Source organism: Bos mutus, chromosome 6 (genome assembly GCF_027580195.1).
Source record: "Bos mutus isolate GX-2022 chromosome 6, NWIPB_WYAK_1.1, whole genome shotgun sequence".
NCBI classification, from domain to species: domain Eukaryota; kingdom Metazoa; phylum Chordata; class Mammalia; order Artiodactyla; family Bovidae; genus Bos; species Bos mutus.
Genome location: NC_091622.1, coordinates 59,196,852 through 59,215,550, shown reverse-complemented (window position 1 = coordinate 59,215,550; position 18,699 = coordinate 59,196,852). Strand labels below are relative to the sequence as shown.

The 18,699-nt window shown below is 40.4% G+C and overlaps 1 protein-coding gene across 4 annotated transcripts in view; it reads right to left on the bottom strand.

Annotated features, from left to right (window-relative positions):
* RHOH (ras homolog family member H) overlaps positions 1–18,699 on the bottom strand; it is a 48,163-nt gene that overhangs the window by 16,135 nt on the left and 13,329 nt on the right. Inside the window, exon 1 of one of the 4 annotated variants that reach the window (XM_070372292.1) lies at positions 14,392–14,700. The exons of 2 other annotated variants lie outside the window; for them this stretch is intronic. The gene's annotated coding sequence lies outside the window, so the exon portion shown is untranslated. Of the gene's footprint in view, positions 1–7,212; positions 7,315–14,391; positions 14,701–18,699 lie in introns of those variants that run through there. One more of the 4 variants, XM_070372291.1, reaches the window with a different exon arrangement.

Here is an 18,699-nt window from a genome sequence, read left to right as displayed (position 1 = left end):
AATTAAAGTTAATCAAGTTCTGTTTCATAGTCTCTATAATCATTGTGTTATCATTCTTTAGTTCTCATCTACTGTTTAGGAGTCAGGAATATGCAATGCTCCAGGCAATCACAATATATCCCTGAAGTCAGCTCTAATGGAATCCACACACTCCCCTAAGCACTAACTCTATCACTGCCAGTGCGTGGTGATAACAAAAAGCAGACCCACATTGATTTTATTATTGTCTTTAAATTCTTGACAGATGATTCACTCCCTTATTGCCTATACCTGGGGTGGACACCTTCCACCCCTATGTCCTTGGTATGTCCCTGCCAGTAGCTATCAAAATTTTAAATGCATATACCTTTTAACCCAACAATTCCAACTCTTTAAATGCATTGTTTTGTTGTACCTATACAAGTAGTGAAGATATATGTGCAAGAATTTTATTGCAGCGTTATTCACAATAGCAAAAAAAAAAAACCGAGAATAACTAAAAGTTCCATCATAAGTCAGTGGTTGAATTAATCGTGCCATATCCATTTGATGAAATCCAATACAGCATTAAAAAGAATTAGGATAGGAGTGGGGGTGAAACAGGTGAAAGGGATTAAGAGGTGAAAACCTCTAATTATAAAATAAATCACAGGAATGTGATACTAAGTAGAACGATGGTCAACAATATTGTAATAACTTTATATGGGGACAGATGGTTACCAGACTTGACTCATGGTGGGGATCACTTCACAGTGTATGCAAATATCAAATCACTATGTAGTACACTTGAAATTAACATAATATTGTACTTCAACTATATTTTGATTTTAAAAAAGAATTAGGTTTTCCTTGTATGTATTGCACAAGAAGGGTACCCGTGACATATTGGTAACTTTAAAAAAAGCAGTTGAACAATTCATTAAAGAATCTCATTTATATAGAAAGAAAATCTACAAGTCTGGTCTGAAGCCCCTGAGTGCCCAGAATGGCCAGAGTGGCATTAGGATAGGCATAGGGGTGAAACAGGTGAAGGCGGTTAGGAGGTACAACCTCTTACAAGGTACCATGGGTACAGTGGGTCTATGCAGAGTGAAAGTATCTGTGCAGTAGTGGACACAACGAGGCTTATTATGAATTCCAGTCATCCAATACATGTCCCTCTACAGATAAACTGTACTAAGGGCACGGCAGTTACTCTCTGCTGGTACTTTAGTCGCTAAGTCGTGTTCGACTCTTGCGACCCCATGGACAGAGGAGCCTGGCAGGCTACAGTCCTTGGGATTCTCCAGGCAAGAATACTGGAGTGGGTTTCCATTTCCTTCTCCAAGGGACCTTCCCAACCCAGTAATCGAACCTGGGTCTCCTGCATTGTAGGCAGATTCTTTACCAACTGAGCTACAAGGGAAGCCCAGTTACTCCCTAAGTTGTCTAAAGGAGAAGAGGAACAAAGAGGAATAACCTAAGAATACAGGTTTGTACAGCGTGTCTTAGGTTTTTTTAAATCCCCTTTTGGAATATCGATGTTTATACTTCCTATACTGATTATGTTGCAGCTATAATACACAACAGTGGGATTAGCTATCTCCTTGGATGCTCAACTTCTGATGGAGGTCTTACAGAAACTGAGAGAAACAACTTCCTAATGAACCTGAAACTATCAAGATACTCCAGAGCAAAATTATTCTTTTAACTGTTTAATTTATTGCTTATGCATACATAATGTTCTATTAAGTTCCAAATCCATAGAAGTCTGAAAATAGATGACAGGATATCTGACTTTAATTGCCTTTAAATTAGGAATTCTTTTAAAGAGCTTAATGGGGACAGAAGATAATGAAGAAAATGTTAATATAGTTTAGCTTAGGCCTAGAGGTTTTTTGGGAGAAGGCAATGGCACCCCACTCCAGTACTCTTGCCTGGAAAATCCCATGGACGGAGGAAGCTGGTGGGCTGCAGTCCATGGGGTCGCACAGAGTCAGACACGACTGAGGGATTTCACTTTCACTTTTCACTTTCATGCACTGGAGAAGGAAATGGCAACCCACTCCAGTGTTCTTGCCTGGAGAATCCTAGGGACGGGGGAGCCTGGTGAGCTGCCATCTATGGGGTCGCACAGAGTCGGACACGACTAAAACGACTTAGCAGTAGCAGCAGCAGAGGTTTTTTTGTTTTTGAAAAAAGTTTTTTCCTATTTTGTTAATGACTCTGACCCTCACTTCTTTGTTGAGGTTGCTCTCTATAGAAGAAGTGAATTCTTAAGAAGAGGTAATGAGATGGCCATGGAAAGGTAGCTGGTATGGCTGTTCTTCATCATAATAAGGCCCCATATAGCTGAGATCTTAGAGAAAAAAATTCTAAATTAGAGAGAAAAGAAGCAACCTTCTACATACAAATTATCTCATGCACAGCTTCCTCCCAGGAAAAAAAATTAAAATTTAAATGGACAAATGCCATAATAAAGGTAAATGCAAAATGCCAAGAGAATGCTGAGGACAGAGTGCTTAAAACTTCCAGGATGGTGGGGGTGGAAGAAGCAGAAAGGAGTGACATTTGAGATAGGTCTTGCAGAGCGGGGGAGAAAATGGGATTGGTGGACAGCATCCAGAGAGAAGTGGCCAGTGTCCAGATGTGCGTAGGAGAAGGGTTTGTATAACGGGAGGGCAGAAAGTCAGCTTTTGAGACTGAAGCACAGGAGGGAGATCATTTTTAAAGGGACACTGAAGCCAATTTGTAAATGGCTCATTTCTGCATGGCAAGTATAAAATAACCTCCTTCCACCATCTCTCTCATTACCTTTCTCCTCTTCCCCAGCCCCACTTCACCAAGCCATCGCTGCCTCCAGATTGTGTAACATCCCCCAACTCTCCCTGCCTTTCCTGACTCAGTAATCTTAAGTGTAGGCTTCCCTTGTGGCTCAGCTGGCAAAGAATCCACCTGAAATGTGGGAGACCTGGGTTTGAATCCTAGGTTGGGAAGATCCCCTGGCGAAAGGAAAGGCTACCTACTCCAGTATTCTGGCCTAGAAAATTCCATGGACTGTAAAGTCCAAGTCGCAAAGAGTCAGACACAACTGAGCAACTTTTACTTTCACTTTCAATCTTAAGTGTGCTGCTCTCGTCTCCTGAAATACCTTCTTCTCTGCTCTGACTCTTCCTGGTAAAATTTCGCCTGGCCCAGAGCCCAGCTCAGATGCCATCTCCTCCAGGAGGCCTTCCTGAAACTCCTCATAGGCATTATTTTTCTCCCCTTATTTGAGCTCACATGTAATCTTTGAGTGTTTTTATGTTTACCTTTTGAATACTTAATACATGTCTATTGTAAAATTCAAAGAGGACAAAAGTGAAAAATACATCTCTCTCATCTGCCTGCCCTCCAGGGCCTCAGGCCATTTTCCCAGAGATAACTATTATATGAAGTTTTTTATGCATTTTCCCAAAGATATTACATCATGACATGTATTCACAAACATATATGTATGAACAAATATGTGTAATTATGACACACATTTGCTCTTTTTTTTAATATACAAACTATAGCATACTATTCTTTACTCCCTGGTGCTTTTCTCAATTTATTTTTTCTTTATCAGCAGATTTTCAGGCAATATCTCAAAGATATTGTGGATTTGGATTCCAGACCACCACAATAAGCAAATATTGCAATAAAGTGAGTCACATGAATTTTTTGGTTTCCCATTGCATATTAAAGCTACACTTCAGTTCAGTTCAGTTCAGTTCAGTTCAGCCAGTCAGTATGTCCGACTCTTTGCGACCCCATGAATCGCAGCATGCCAGGCCTCCCTGTCTATCACCAACTCCCGGAGTTCACTCAAACTCATACTGTAAGTCTATTAAGTGTGCAATAGCATTATGTCTAAAAGTAATGCACATGTCTTAATCAAAAAGTAATTTGTTGCTAAAAGATGCTAACCATCATCTGAGCCCTCATCAAGTCATAAACTTTCTATTGATGGAGAGTCTTCCCTCAGCATTGATGGCTGCTGAGTGATTGGGGTGGTAGTTGCTGAAGGCCAGGGCAGCTGTGGCAGTTTCTTAAAATAAGACAAAAATGAAGTCTGCCACATGAATGGGCTTCTCCTTTCATGAACAATCTCTTTGTAGCATGCAATGCTGTTTTACCTACAGTAGAACTTCTCTCAAAGTTGGAGTCAATGCTTTTAAACCCTGCTATTGCTTTGAGAGCAAATGTTGGTAGAGAAGAGCATGGAGGGGCAGATGGTTCAGCCTTCCTGCCTCTGATACCCTTTTCCGACTTTCCTTTTCACCTGTCTTTGACTGTCTTTCCTTTTCTACCTCCTACCTTGACACAGAGGCTTGCATGATCAATTATATCCAACTCTTTTGTGACACCATGGACTATACATAGCCCACCAGGTTCCTCTGTCCAAGGAATTTTCCAGGCAAGAATACTGGAGTGGGTTGCTGTTTCCTTCTTCATGGGATCTTCCTGACTCAGTGATCGACCTTGTGTCTCCTGAGTCTCCTGCATTGGCAGGCAGATTCTTTGGGAAACCACCCGTGACGCAGAGGCACGGGCACTAAAAAGCCTTCAGCTCTGGCACATTTGCCAAACAAAGCATGAGGGGCCCTGGCAGGCGTCTGATTTCAAGACAGTGTTCAGTTGCGCCCATCTTAGCAGTACACAAGATAGAAAGAGAATTTGCACCTCTTTTCCTGGGAACATGTACCAGTCCAATTTAGCATCCACTGGCCTAACTTGTGACAGAAAGAACCTGTTAACATTTTGCACTCTAGAGAGTTTTCAGAGACCGGAGAAAATCCCCAGCCCATTTACAGACCACGGCAGCAGAACAACTAGGTAGGCAAGGTGTCAGAAAGGCCCAAAGGGGAATGTCACTTAGACCCCACAAAATCCCTCAGTTCTCTAAGGCATCCTCACGGCTTTTCTTGGCACAAAAAGCAGCCATTGGCCACGTCACTCATTTGCCTCCCAATTCTCCACACAGAAGTTCCCAGGCCTGTAAAAGTGGTCCCCACGACAGTAAAATGACCAGGTCCTAGCAGGGAATGGGACTGGGTAACCATCCTCTCTTGGCGTGGTAACTCGTGGCTCTCTCTAGATTATCCAGAGATCCTACCTGGAGTTTGGTGTTCATCCTTTAGGCCAACTCTCCCACCTCCACACAGGTATTCTCAACATGCATGAGAGGAGGCCTCATCCTAAATCTGTTTCTAATAGCAAGGACTTCCAGAAAACACTCCTTGTAGAATGGACTTGCCATTTCTACTCATTTTCACCCTCATTTGTCTTAACTTCTTAAAGACAAGACAACTTGCCACAAAGGATAACTTTTCAAAGGAATACACACGTTTTTATTATTGAATTCCTTATAATTTTAGAAAAATATTTAATAATATGGAGAAAAGTATATGACAACACTGTTACATGAAAAAAAAAAAAGTGAGTTCAAAACAGTGTATACAACATGATCCTGATTTTTCAGTAAAATTAGAGAAAGGAATAAGAAGCTAAATCCAGATGTTAGTGATGTGCTGATTGGTGCAATCACAGATTTTTGTGTGCTTATCTATGTTTTACAAATTTCCTTTTAAAACATATACTGCTTCCAAGGACTTTCCAGATAGTCTAGTGGTTAAAACTCTGAACTTCCATTGCAGGGGATTCGGGACTGATCCTTGGTCAGGGAACTAAGATCCCACATGCCACACGGCATAGTAAAAAAAAAAAAAATATATATATATATATATATATATATATATATACACTTCTTCTATAACAAGTGAAAGTGAAAGTGAAGTTGCACAGTCGTGTCTGACTCTTTGCAACCTCATGGACTGTAGCCCCCCAGGCTCCTCCGTCCATGGGATTCTCCAGGCAAGAATACTGGAGTGGGTTGCCATTTCCTTCTCCAGGGGATCTTCCCGACCCAGGGATTGAACCCAGGTCTCGGGAGTTGTAAAAGTAACTCATGACTCTGTAAAAGAAAATATAAATGCATCTTGCAAACATAAACGCATCTTCCTGGATAGAAATAGCATTTGCTAGTATCACCAGATACTGTAGTCACTTTCAAGAAAGTATCACACAGGAGACCCAGATCCTGGGTCAGACTCAGACTAATGAAATGATCCGGGACCAGTCCAGGACCTCCCCTCCCCCACCACAGTCACTTCATCTGTCAGATGAGCAGGTCTCACTGAGTCTGTAAGTTCCTTTCTTACTCAGTCTGGAACTCCTCATTCCTCTTTCAGATACCACTCACGTAAAAACAAAGCAAGCAAACAAACACACACTTTGGAATATTCCAGTGAAGTGTGGATTGTGCAGACTGCCCTGCTCAACATCGAAGAAAAATCTCTCGGGGGGGAACTCAGATTCTAGGGAAAGAGGCTTTTTGTGTAATAGAGATGACTACCACTGTTAGGATTTATGGGAATGTATTTCCTTTTGTTACTGAGTATCAGAAAGGTCAAGGGCATGCTTTAGCCTAAGGCTCACTTCATCTCTATGGTCTTGTGAAAGTGTAAGTGAAGCCTCTCAGTAGTGTCTGACTCTTTGTGACCCTATGGACTGTAGCCTACCAGGCTCTTCCATCCGTGGGATTTTCTAGGCAAGATTACTGGAGTGGGGTGCCATTTCCTTCTCCAGGGTATCTTCCCGATCCAGGGATCAAACCCCGGTCTTCTGGATTGCAGGCAGATGCTTTACTGTCTGAGCCACCAGGGAAGAACATAGTCTTGTGAATAGATCCTAATACAGGAAGTCTGTTAGCTGCGATTCTCTGTTCTTTGGCAATGCATGGAAGGTCACTGCCAGAGTACAATTCTCAGACTTGCTTGTTTTGTACGTTTCCATGGGTCACCACTCTCTTTTTTCTGGTCGATATCTCTTCGTATGAATGCATCTTCTCAGGAGATGACTGTCTAGTCATCTTCTTGTACTGGGCTACCCAAGTCTTGACTTAATGATACAAGCCTACTTGAAATTACTTACAAGAGACAATAGTAATTTCCAAAAGAAACCCCAGGATATCAGCATTAGCCAATGTCTCAAATTCATAATTCCAAAGTGAACTGAAATGCAACAGAAGGTAATCCCCTAAATTCATTCCATCTTCCTCTAACCACCTCTTCACTTGTACATTATGTCTGTATCTTACAACACTCACGTATCTCATGCAGACATCCATCAGAACACTTCTTTGGGGTTTATCATGCCCAAAGTGCTTACCTTGTAAGATTAAATTCACAAACCTCCTCATGAACTCTTCAGTATTCCATTTCCTATGAAGCTGGACTAGCCCAGTGCACATGTGCGTGTATGTGTACAATCAGGAACTAGAAGAGTGAAGTTCATGCTTGCTAATTTTTTTTAACTTTTTGTTGCACCAATCAGCTTGTGGGATTTTAGTTCCCCAACCAGGGACTGAACCCCAGCCCTTGGCAGTGAGAGCACGAGTCCTAATCACTGGTCTGCAAGGGAATTCCCCACACTTGTTATTTTTCTAAAGTCCCAGGAAACTTGACTACCACAGAGTTAACTATCAGTAGGTAATTTCTTTTTTCTTTTTGCATCATGGGGCACAGAAAGAGACAGAGGACTTCCTTTCTGTGCCACATGTAAGATCTGTTATCCCATCTTCTCCTTTTAATGATATTCTCCAGGCTGTATTCCAGTGTCTTTTCAACTAGGAGTCATCACTGCTTCTCGTGCGTAGAACTGACAGTTCTGGGCTTCTCCTTTTTAAGGAGGACAGTAATTCAGAAGCATGTTGTAAGATCTCCCCAGCACAATTCTCCATCTGGGATCATCCAGAGGCCCAGCTCAGTGAGCCACAAGGAGATGGCAAAGGAAGCAGCTTCCCAGTCTATCAGTAGTAGCTGCCATCCTGATGATAAGGATCCCCTGAAAGAAAGTCTGACACGTGGGCTTCCCGATCAGCTGGTATAGCAGGCCCAGTCCGTGCCCTTCAGAGGACAGCCTTACCAGAAGGTACCGCCTCCACAGGGGACATCTGGGTGATGGGAATTCCCCTCCCTGCTGCGCATCCTCCCACCATTGAAACAGCCCTTTCTCCAGAGGTTCAGTGCTTTGTTGGAACGCAAATATCCTTAGAAGGTAAAGCCCTTTTTACAGTTTTCATATTTATAAGAATGTGTTCAAGTCTTATTCTATCGTCAAAGCCACTTTTGGTTGGAGGAGGAGAAATTTTCACAAAAAAAGCAAAAACTGTATACAAAGAGAGGTAAGACACTGGACGATATCTTTTATTGGTCATTAATCCCATTCTGTGGGTCATTCCCTTCTATATCCAGGTGCTTCCTAAACTGGAATAGCACTGGTAGCCTACCAGTCTCCTGTACTGTCTGCAGACTGATAATCTGAAGCGTCATTGATCTCAATTCTCAATAACACCATTCATGTGCTCATTCCTCCAATATGTACTGCACTCTAAATATGTGCTGGGCATTGTACTAAATGCTGCAAGTATTTAGTATTATCAGTTCAGTCGCTCAGTCATGCCCGACTCTTTGAGACCCCATGAATCGCAGCACGCCAGGCCTCCCTGTCCTTCACCAACTCACAGAGTTTACTTAAACTCATGTCCATCAAGTCAGTGATGCCATCCAGCCATCTCATCCTCTGTTGTCCCCTTCTCCTCCTGCCCCCAATCCCTCCCAGAATCAGGGTCTTTTCCAATGAGTCAACTCTTCGCATGAGGTGGCCAAAGAATTGGCATCTCAGTATAATATAATACTGACTACAGTATTAAAGAAACACTTGGTATTTATTCACTGCACTTGCCCCACAGTGATGTGATATACCATTAGCCCTGGGAAGTATCATTATTCTCAATTTACAGATTAAAAAAATTTTTTCCTTTGGTCATGCCACGTAGGATCTTAACTCCCCAACCAGGGATTGAACCCAGAGCCATAGCAGTGAAGCACCTAGTCCTAACCACTGTACCACCAGAGAATTCCCTCAGTTTACAGATAAACTGATCAATGTCCAGGAGGTGAAGTCAGAGATCCCCAAATGTGAACATCCTCAAAATTAGAGTTTGTTTAAAATGTTTTCCTGGGCACCTCACGGGGACATTCACATTCAATAGGTCTGGGAAGAACCAGGGAGGCAATTTTCAAAGTACGAGTCATCAGAAGCAGTCAAATTGGAAAAACAGTGTTACACAGCTAAGTACAGCATTCCCATACAGCTTTTCATTTTACCTTCACAATCTGGAAAATATAATTATTATATTAATATCCCCAGTTTACATGTGAAGCAGCTTTGGCTCACACACACACACACACACAAAATTGTCCCCCCAAAACAAAACCCTAGTCTAGAGGCGAAAGCCCTAATCAGGAGTCAGGATATTTGGGTTCAATTTCATCTCTGTCATTGGCCTTGTAACCAGAAGTAACCACTCACCTCTAGGTGCTTCTTTTATTGAGTAAAAGATAGGAGGGTTTCATTCCAGCTTGAAATGTTATGAAATGTAGATACTACTCCTATTCCAACTCCTTAAGTAGAAATACCTTTTAAATAAGTATACCTAAGTGACTATTTCTCTTCAGGGGAATGCTAAGAGGGAAACTCAGTAAAACAAAGATATATTGCCCCTGAAGCATCGGGTGGATAAACTAAGCCATCCACAGCTCCATTTATTGAGTGCCATGGTGCCTGAGGCAAGCACCTTCATATCTGACCTCGTTTTATCCTCACGACAGTCCCACAAGGAAAATAGTACTATCCCCATTTTACAAATGTGATGACTGAGAGCCAGAGAAATTAAATAACTTGACCCTGCTTAACTCCAAAACCCTGAGCTTTACACCCTGCCTCCACACCTCCAATTCTCTCATGCAGAGAAGATCAGGAAATGGAAGGCAGAATCAAGCTAGTGAACCGTTTCCAGCTCCTAAATCTGGCCTTTAGGCTTGTCTCTTATAAGTGAATTCCCACGATGTTGGTTATTTATGTTAAAACACAAATAGTGTACAGTGGGTTTTAGAACTGCAAAGAAAACCACGTCCAGCTACTTACTGGCTCTCATCTATTGATGTTTGTCACTTTTAGCTAGTATAATCAGCTTTTACCAATTGCTTTCTAGAAGCACAGCACTACAGTGGACATTGTGAGAGATTCCCTGCTCTCCTGGAATTTAGCCCATTGTGAAGACAAGATATAGATGCTCGAGTCAGGTAACTAACATTAAAGACATTATGTGCGTGTGTGCTAGGCTACTTCAGTTGTGTCTGACTCTCTGCGACCTCATGGACTGTAGCCCACCAGGCGCCTCTCTCCATGGGATTCTCTAGGAAAATGTTGCCATTTCCTTCTCCAGGGGATCTTCCCGATCCAGGGTCAGAACCTGAGTCTCTTATGTCTCCTGCATTGGCAGGTGAGTTCTTTACCACTACACTTAATTACTTAATTGGGGTTTCCCAAGTGGCACAGTGGTAAAGAATTCTCCTGCCAGTGTAGGAGATGTAAGACACAGTTTCGATCCCTGGATCAGGAAGATCTATTGCATTAGGAAATGGCAACCTGCTTCAGTATTCTTGCCTGGAAAATTCCATGGACAGCGGAACCTAGCAGGCTATAGTCCATGGGGCCGCAAGAGTTGGACAGGACTGAGCATACATGTGCACGCATGCGCGCACGTGTGTGCACACACACACACACACACACAATTAATTAAGTACACCAAAGAGTGAAACAGATGATAAACACTATAGGATTTTAAAAGAATTGGAATTACTTTTTAAAAAAGAAAAAGAAGGAAGGAAGGGGGAAAAAAAGAAAAAAGGATGGAAATGTGCCTGGGCTGGGGGCACTGTAAACAACTTGCAAAGGGAAGGGATATATATATATATATATGGTGGTGGTGGTTGGTGGTTTAGTCGCTAAGTCATGTTGGACTCTTGTGATTCCGAGGACTGTAGCCTGCCAGGCTCCCCTGTCCATGGGGTTCTCCAGGCAAGAATACTTGAGTGGGTTGCCATTTCCTTCTCCAGGAGATCTTCTCAACCCAGGAATTGAACCTGGGCCTCCTGCATTGCAGGCAGATGACTTACCAACTGAGCCATGAGGGAAGCCCATATATATATATATGAGGCTTGCGACCTCATGGACTGTAGCCCACCAGGCTCCTCTCTCCATGGGATTCTCTAGGCAAGTGTTGCCATTTCCTTCTCATTATGGCTGATTCACGTTGTTGTATGGCAAAAACCAACACGCCATTGTAAAGCAATTACCCTCCAATTTTTTAATTTTTTTAATTAAAAAAAAAAGAACTTGCAAGAAAGCAGGGCTTAAACTAGGTTTTGAGGAGAAGGATTAAAAAGGTTGGAGATGAAGGAAAAGGTCTTCTAGGCAAGTGGAACTGCCCAAGGATTCCCAGGGGAAGTGACTTAGACTAGAGTCCCAAGGGGAGAGGATTTGGAAGGGTAACAAGAAACGGATTGGCCTGTGCAAAAGCACAGAGGACTGAGAGCAAAGATGTGCTTAAGAACAAAGTGGATCAGCATGCCTGGACCCTAGACCAGAGCTGAGGAAATGATAGGAAAAGAGAATGAGAAGGTAGACCTTGCGCCCGTAAGAAACTGAAAGCTACTGAAGGCTTTTGGGTGGGGAAATAAATTCAAATTACTGCCTAGGGTGATTGTTCCAGCTTTAAAACAAGTAAAATGGTTTTTCCACTCAACATACAAAATATATATATTGGGGGGTCTATATACTAATATACAAAGATGAATAGAACACAGTTCCCATTCTTAGGAAATTGCCAATCCAGTGAGAAAAGATCACCAATTACAAGATAATGTAAGTTGTTCCTTAATTTAATTTATGTCATTATCTGTGGCAGGCATTGTTAGTTTTCTACTTAATATCTGAGCCTCTCTTTGTCATTAATAATAGAATCCAGGGCTTCCCTGGTAGCCCAATGGCTAAGACTCCACACTCCCAATGCAAGGGGCCTGGGTTCAATCTCTAGTTAGGAAATTAAACTCCATATGCTACAACTAAAGACTCCATATGCCGCAAGGAAGATCAAAGAACCTGCATGTCGGAACTAAGACATGGTGTAGCCAAATATATCAATAATATTTTCCTAAAAATAGAATTCAATTTTGTTGCAAGACAATGTGCAAGACCTTAGGCAATGGACCAGGCTTGGCCTAAGCCACCATTTCTCAACCTTTTTTTCATTATCATTTGCCTCAAAGCATTTTTAGACGCTTTTTTCCTAATCATGCCACTCATTAAAATTTAATATCATAAATGTACTCTGTGTATGGCAAGCATACCTGTGCTTTATACATAAAAAGAGTAACATCTTTTTTCTGCCCCTCCTCCTCACCAATAAACAATTCTCCCCCATAGGAGTTATCATCATCATCATCCCATCTACCCTCACCCCACCCCTACCCATACCTCATCCTACTACACTCCCCACTTGCCTCCCTGTTGGGAATGCATAGCCTAAGACAATTATGTAACAATTCTACTTCCTGTTTCCTCACCCTCCTCACAACTGGGCTGGGCATGTAACCCAATCCTAGCAATGACAAGATAGTTGATATCTGTTGAGGAGATCTCTGGGAAAACTATTGTTTTCCTAGAAAATGCAGCAGCCACTGCCAGATCAGCCTCCTTTTTCCCGTCACCCAACTCTACGACTTAATGGAGGCACAAGATCTCTCATCTTGCAGCTATGATGACACACAAGAAAACTGCAGAGGCACTATCATTGAGCCCTGAACCAGGGGCAGGAACATAGACCTCCAGACTTCTGGCTATGAGGGAGAAATGAATCCATTTTTTTTGTAAGCTATTGTTAGGTATCGTGCAACTTGCAGCTGAAAGCTCTGCTAACTGATATGTTGTGTGTCTCATGAACCATAACTTGTCTAACATAACCAGGAATTACTGTTAAACCAAAGCCAGAGAGAAGCACAAACAAAAGCAAACAAAAATGTGATCAGAAATATTATGCAGTCAAACAGGAGATTTTGTTCATGTTTTAAAGGAAAATGCTTTCCTTCACTTATCAACTTTTCAAATAAATGTTAAAGCATTTGAAATAATATTTAGCATTTGAAACTAATAAACTTTAAGATATCTGTTACTGTGCAGAAAAATGGTCATGAAAGGCTACAAGTTAATTTTGCTACTTTATAACTGATTTGCCTAGTAGGTATCTTTCAAAATATTTGAAAAGTCAATTATTTCTAAATTAAATATTTAAGAAACATAAGGAATATGTGCTTCTTAAAGGATCCCTCTGGGAATCTTTTCCCGTGTTAAAAAACTTTTAGATAAACATCTATATTCATCATTTGAATATCATATATTTTACTTAAATTCTGATACTAGTTAAAGCTAATTCTCTTATTTTAAAAACATAAATCAAACCTATTTAATAACTCCAAAATCTCTCATAAAAGTGATTTTCAAGGTTCAAGATAAAAGAAACTTGAAATCCCTTTAAAGCTAAAGATCATTTAAATCTTAAAGGATAAAATTTAATTATAGGCTTAGGACTATCAAGCACTAGGTTTTCTTCAAGATGTCAAAATAATTCTCACATCAAAATCATTTTACTAGTTTCACTATTAACCTCACTCCATAAATTGACTTTCTTTTAAAAAGATTTTTTCCTTTTTATTATAAAAATAATATGTGCAAATCACAGAAAATATAGGAAACATAAAAACCATATATAATTTTATCATACACTAGATGATAACTTTTAACATACTGGTTTATCTACTTCATATTCTGAATTCATGTAAGAATATATAAGCCTTTTTAAATAAAAATATATGATTTTAAACTCTGATTTTTTTCTCACCTATTAAACATTCTTCAAAAAATTACTGTGTTGAAAAGCTTTGCTTTTATAGTAAAACACTTGCTGTTTTCTTAGGATCAATTCTTAGAAGCAGTCACAGGATAGGACATTTTAAGGCTATTCCTTCAGACTGCCCAGTTACTTGCAATTTTTCTTAAAAGAATGGCCTTTCCATAGCCGCCTAAAGTAATTTAAAATAATAATTTAGAACAGAGCATATTACATGGTGAATAGAAGGATTCACCATGTGAATCCTTTTTCCCTGACTGGAGATATTATTTATAAATTGTACTTTGGCCTTTATTTTATAGGAAAAGGAAAAACTTGATAATAATTTAAAAGTTCATCAAACTCTTAAACAAACTCTGATGAACTCAAAGAGTTCATCAAACTCTTTGAAGGCAAGTGAATTTGCTTTGTTATTTACCCTACATTTTTGTAATTACTTTGTTAAAGATCTAGTATATAAGAATCATTAAGCACTTGCAAAATTGGCAAAAGAAACAAGCAATTATAATCGGTAGGTAAAATAATGAAATACATACCTGTTGAGAAATAAAACCAGTCATGACCAAATATATAAAGGAGCACTAATACTGAAAACTCCAAACAGGGTAAATGTAGGAAAAATTTTAAATATGATCACTTCAGCCCTCTAAAGAAAAGAACAATAAATCCGAGGGAGCTTCAAGATAATATAACTTCATAAGATTGACTGGTCACAGGTCGGAAGAAAAAGTTGAACATGAGCTTAAGCTGAAAATGCTGGTGACTTTTCTTCTTGAGTGCAGTTGCACAATTTAGTTTCTAAACTGAAAACCACAAGAGTCTAGCCCCTGTTGGAAGACAAAACTTTTGTTTTTCCTTCCATATTTGTGTGTGTTGGGTCTTTCCTGGATGACATATCAAATGGGTAGCCCTTGGGGAAATCCAAAACTATTGGTTTGGGTTTTCAACGTTTGGTCCAAGTTTTACGTAGAACTTCCCTGTCACGATGCCAAAACTGCCTGTGTGTTTTCATGGCTCTAGAATTTAATAGAAACATTGCCATAATCTACATCTTGAAATCTCTTTTCCTGAGATGTAGAGAACAAAAAGGAAGAAAAGATACCTATGGGAGTCAGCAAAGTTGCTTGCCCATCATTAATTCAAGTGATCCATTTAATCATCAGCTATATTTCTCTTATGTTAAGAAGCAACGTTCAAGCGCCTTTCTATAGTTTCTGCACATTTTGGAGGGAAAGCATGACGGTGTTTTTAATACGTGAAAACCTAAGTACTCATAAATGAAATATATACATGTATATTTAGATTAAAAGCATATGCTACATTTTTTACAAATATGTGTTACTATTTTCCTTCTCCAAGGGACCTTCCCAACCCAGGGATGGAACCCATGTCTCCTGAAATGGCAGGTAGATTCTTTACCTCTGAGCCATCAGGGAAGCCCATTATAAAGTCAACATCATTACAGATATTTCTAATATTACCAGATAGTTTGTGCCTAGGAATAGAGTGACAGTATCATTTGTCATATCAACAAATGTAGGAAATTGTGGTACTGTCAACATGTAAGGTTTTTCTGCCTTTCCCCTCCTATTTCCTGTATATATGTCCAACACCCTCTTCTACTTCCTTATTATAGCCAGAGGAAGAGAGAGAGTGAGTGAATGACTATCGATATAAATTACAGCAAGTTATAGTCCAAAGTTATTGGAGCTCAAGGAAAGTCAGGTTTTATCCCCCCATAAAAATATACCAAAGGGATTTCTGAACTCTTTAAGGGTACTTGGAGCAGATGACAATGGTCTTACATTATTTAAATTTGAATCCCAATACATGGCCCTCCTTTGTTAGAAGGATTAATCACAGGCATTCTTATACTTCTTAATCATGGTTGAGATCATTTTCAGCTCAAGATTGGAACAAAGACAGGTAGAATTTTTTGTGGCAACTGAGAAAAAGCTTCATGATAAGATATGTGTATTTATTATTAATTTTTTTTAGTGCTTAAGAAGGAGGCACCTGGAATAGCACTAGGGAAAACAAAGGAAAAGTGGGGATTCTACTTTTCAAAGGAGGCTCTGAAAAGAAAGGAAAAGTATGGAGAAAAAGACAAATGTCAGTCAGTTTCCCACATCAGCAATTAGGTTGCTAGGCAGAATGCTGAAGCAGGGGAAGCAATCTGCAGGAGAAAGGGGAAGAAGAGTTTGCCAGTGGCCTTTGGAGCACGTGGGATATTTTTGTTTTCTGAGCTGTAACTGAGAATTCTATATGCAATATTATTATTTAAATGCCTTAAATGTATTAGGGCCTTCCCAGGTAGCTCAGTAGGTAAAAAAAAATCCACCTGCAATGCAGAAGATGCAGGGGACTTGGGTTCAATCCCTGGGTCGGGAAGATTCCCTGGAGGAGGGCATGGAAACCCATTCCAGTATTCTTGCCTAGAGAATCCTTTGGACAGGGGAGCCTGGCAGGCTACAGTCCACTGAGTCACAAAGAGTCACACACAACTGAAGCGACTGACCAGGCACACATGCAAAAGTATTAAATTAAAATACATTTAATGAGGACTTCCCTGGCAGTACAGTGGCTAACATTCTATGCTCCCAATGCAGAGGGCACAGTTTCAATCCCTAGTCAGGGAACTTGTATCCTGCACACTGTGGTCATGGCCAAAAATAATAATAATAAAATACACAGAATACATAAAAAAACACATTGAATACACTGAGTTGACATTGGCAGGAGCTGTAGTCATGCGTTTGTAATAATTAAAATGGTTGTAGAAGGTGAAGTACACGACTTACTTAAATATATATTGGTATTTGTTACAGATTTTCCTATTCTACCTCAAAGAAAGACGTATATAATCCTTACATTATGCCAAACCAAGAGAAGCCTGATTCAATATCACAATTTCACTAATTTCACAATTTGTTAAGCCAGTTGTATATACTTTATCTCTGGAGGGTTGAAGATGGTGCAATTCCCCTCCCCATACTGTATCTCCCCCACTCTCAAGTCTCCTGCATCTCATTATCACTTTCAACAGAGTTGACCAGTTTAAACAGATGAATTTGGGGTAAATCTCCATACCCTGCCTAAGTCCCTATCACCGTCCAAGTGGACAGTACATTAACAAAGGCATGAACTTTCAACCAAAAACACCTACTTCCCCAAATTGCAAGTCAGATACCCATTAATGGAAGATGGCCAACTGGGCTTCTGTGGTCTAGAGGCTACACAGGAAAAGTACTATCTCCAAAATCAGGGCCCTAACAGATGTTCAGCTTCAGATAGGAAAACCAACATTTCACACTCCGAAGTGATCACATTACACACAAGCTAATAATGCCTTTTGCCTCTAAAAGTAGCCTGGCTGGGTATCCAGTACTCACTGAGCACCACTCGCTACACTCTGGAGTTGGCTAGATCGGTATTCAAAACCTGCCTGCATTTCTTGTGCCAAGTAGGTACCACACGACAGTCAGTAAGACATTAAAGTAGAATCTTAGAGACTATTTTCCAGAATGGCTACTGATCTTGGCCTCACATAAGAGAATTTAGAATTAAGGACTTAGAACATTGGTCATATATACTCTGACAAGAACCAGCTCTAGCCCCACATGTTTACCCAGCTTAAGGATCCAGTGCTATAAAACTACATGTGTACCTGCCCTCTTGTCCTCTTTTTACTATCAATTTTTCTCTCTAGCAGCTAAGTCCAACATCAGCAATGACCAGGATTTTTGCAACTTCTGCAAGGCCTCCTCTGTTGCATTGACAGTCTCTGAGCAGGATTTCTTAATATGAGGCATCTGGACTACTGATCTTCCATGGATGCACTCTGAATGTTAGTTGCTCAGTCATGTCCGACTCTTTGCAACCCCATGGACTGTAGCCCGCCAGGCTCCTCTGTCCAATGGAATTCTCCAGACAAAAATACTAGGGTGGGTTGCCATTCCCTTCTACAGGAGATCTTCCTGACCCAGGGATCAAACCCGGCTCTCCTGCATTGCAGGCAGATTCTTTACCATCTGAGCCACCAGGGATGCACTCTAAAGGATATCCCTAAATCTCCTAAAAGTGTATGACAAATATGCAGTTTCTATACATGGGCTTTTTTCTCAGGGATATGGTCTTTGGTTCTCATCAGATTCTCAGAGGAATTTATGAACATCCTGAGAGACTAGTGCCCCGATGATAGGGAATGTGAAATATTTTTTTTAATTGAAGAATTTTCAGCATAAAGTAGAAAAAACCCAAAATATTAAAGATGATTTGAGAGCTTATTACTGTCACTAAAGTTTTAAAGCCAGGTGAAATCAATAATCTCAGTACCAATGGCTTCTGCTACTGCGATGCATTTACTTCAATATGTTTATTTTGTGATACATACGTTGTTATTATGGCACATGTCTGATGTTATCACTTTGAGGGCTATAGTTCTCTATATAAAATACTACATTTCATCAAACATCAGGCTTTCTTTACCTCTTTAATGTGATATTATTATACACTACAGCTCAAACATTTTCTAAACACGGCAATGTGTATTCTCCTCCAGGTTTATGCTTGATGATCACTTCCCAATGATTTGAAATAGAATATTCATGGGTCTTCAATTCTCCATTTGACCATTTTTCTCTGTGCTTCCTTCTTGTAGATCCCCTGCTCATAGCTGCTTTCAGTTGGTCCAAATGCCTGTAGAAGGGAATTTTACGGCATAATCTACATTCCCCTTTAAGGGGTATCACGAGTGTGGCCTTCTGGTTTTAGTTTGTTTCTATAGATTCAACACAATAGTTTGTCCCTTTGGGGCTTTCTCTGTTGTCATTCCTCTTTTTGAT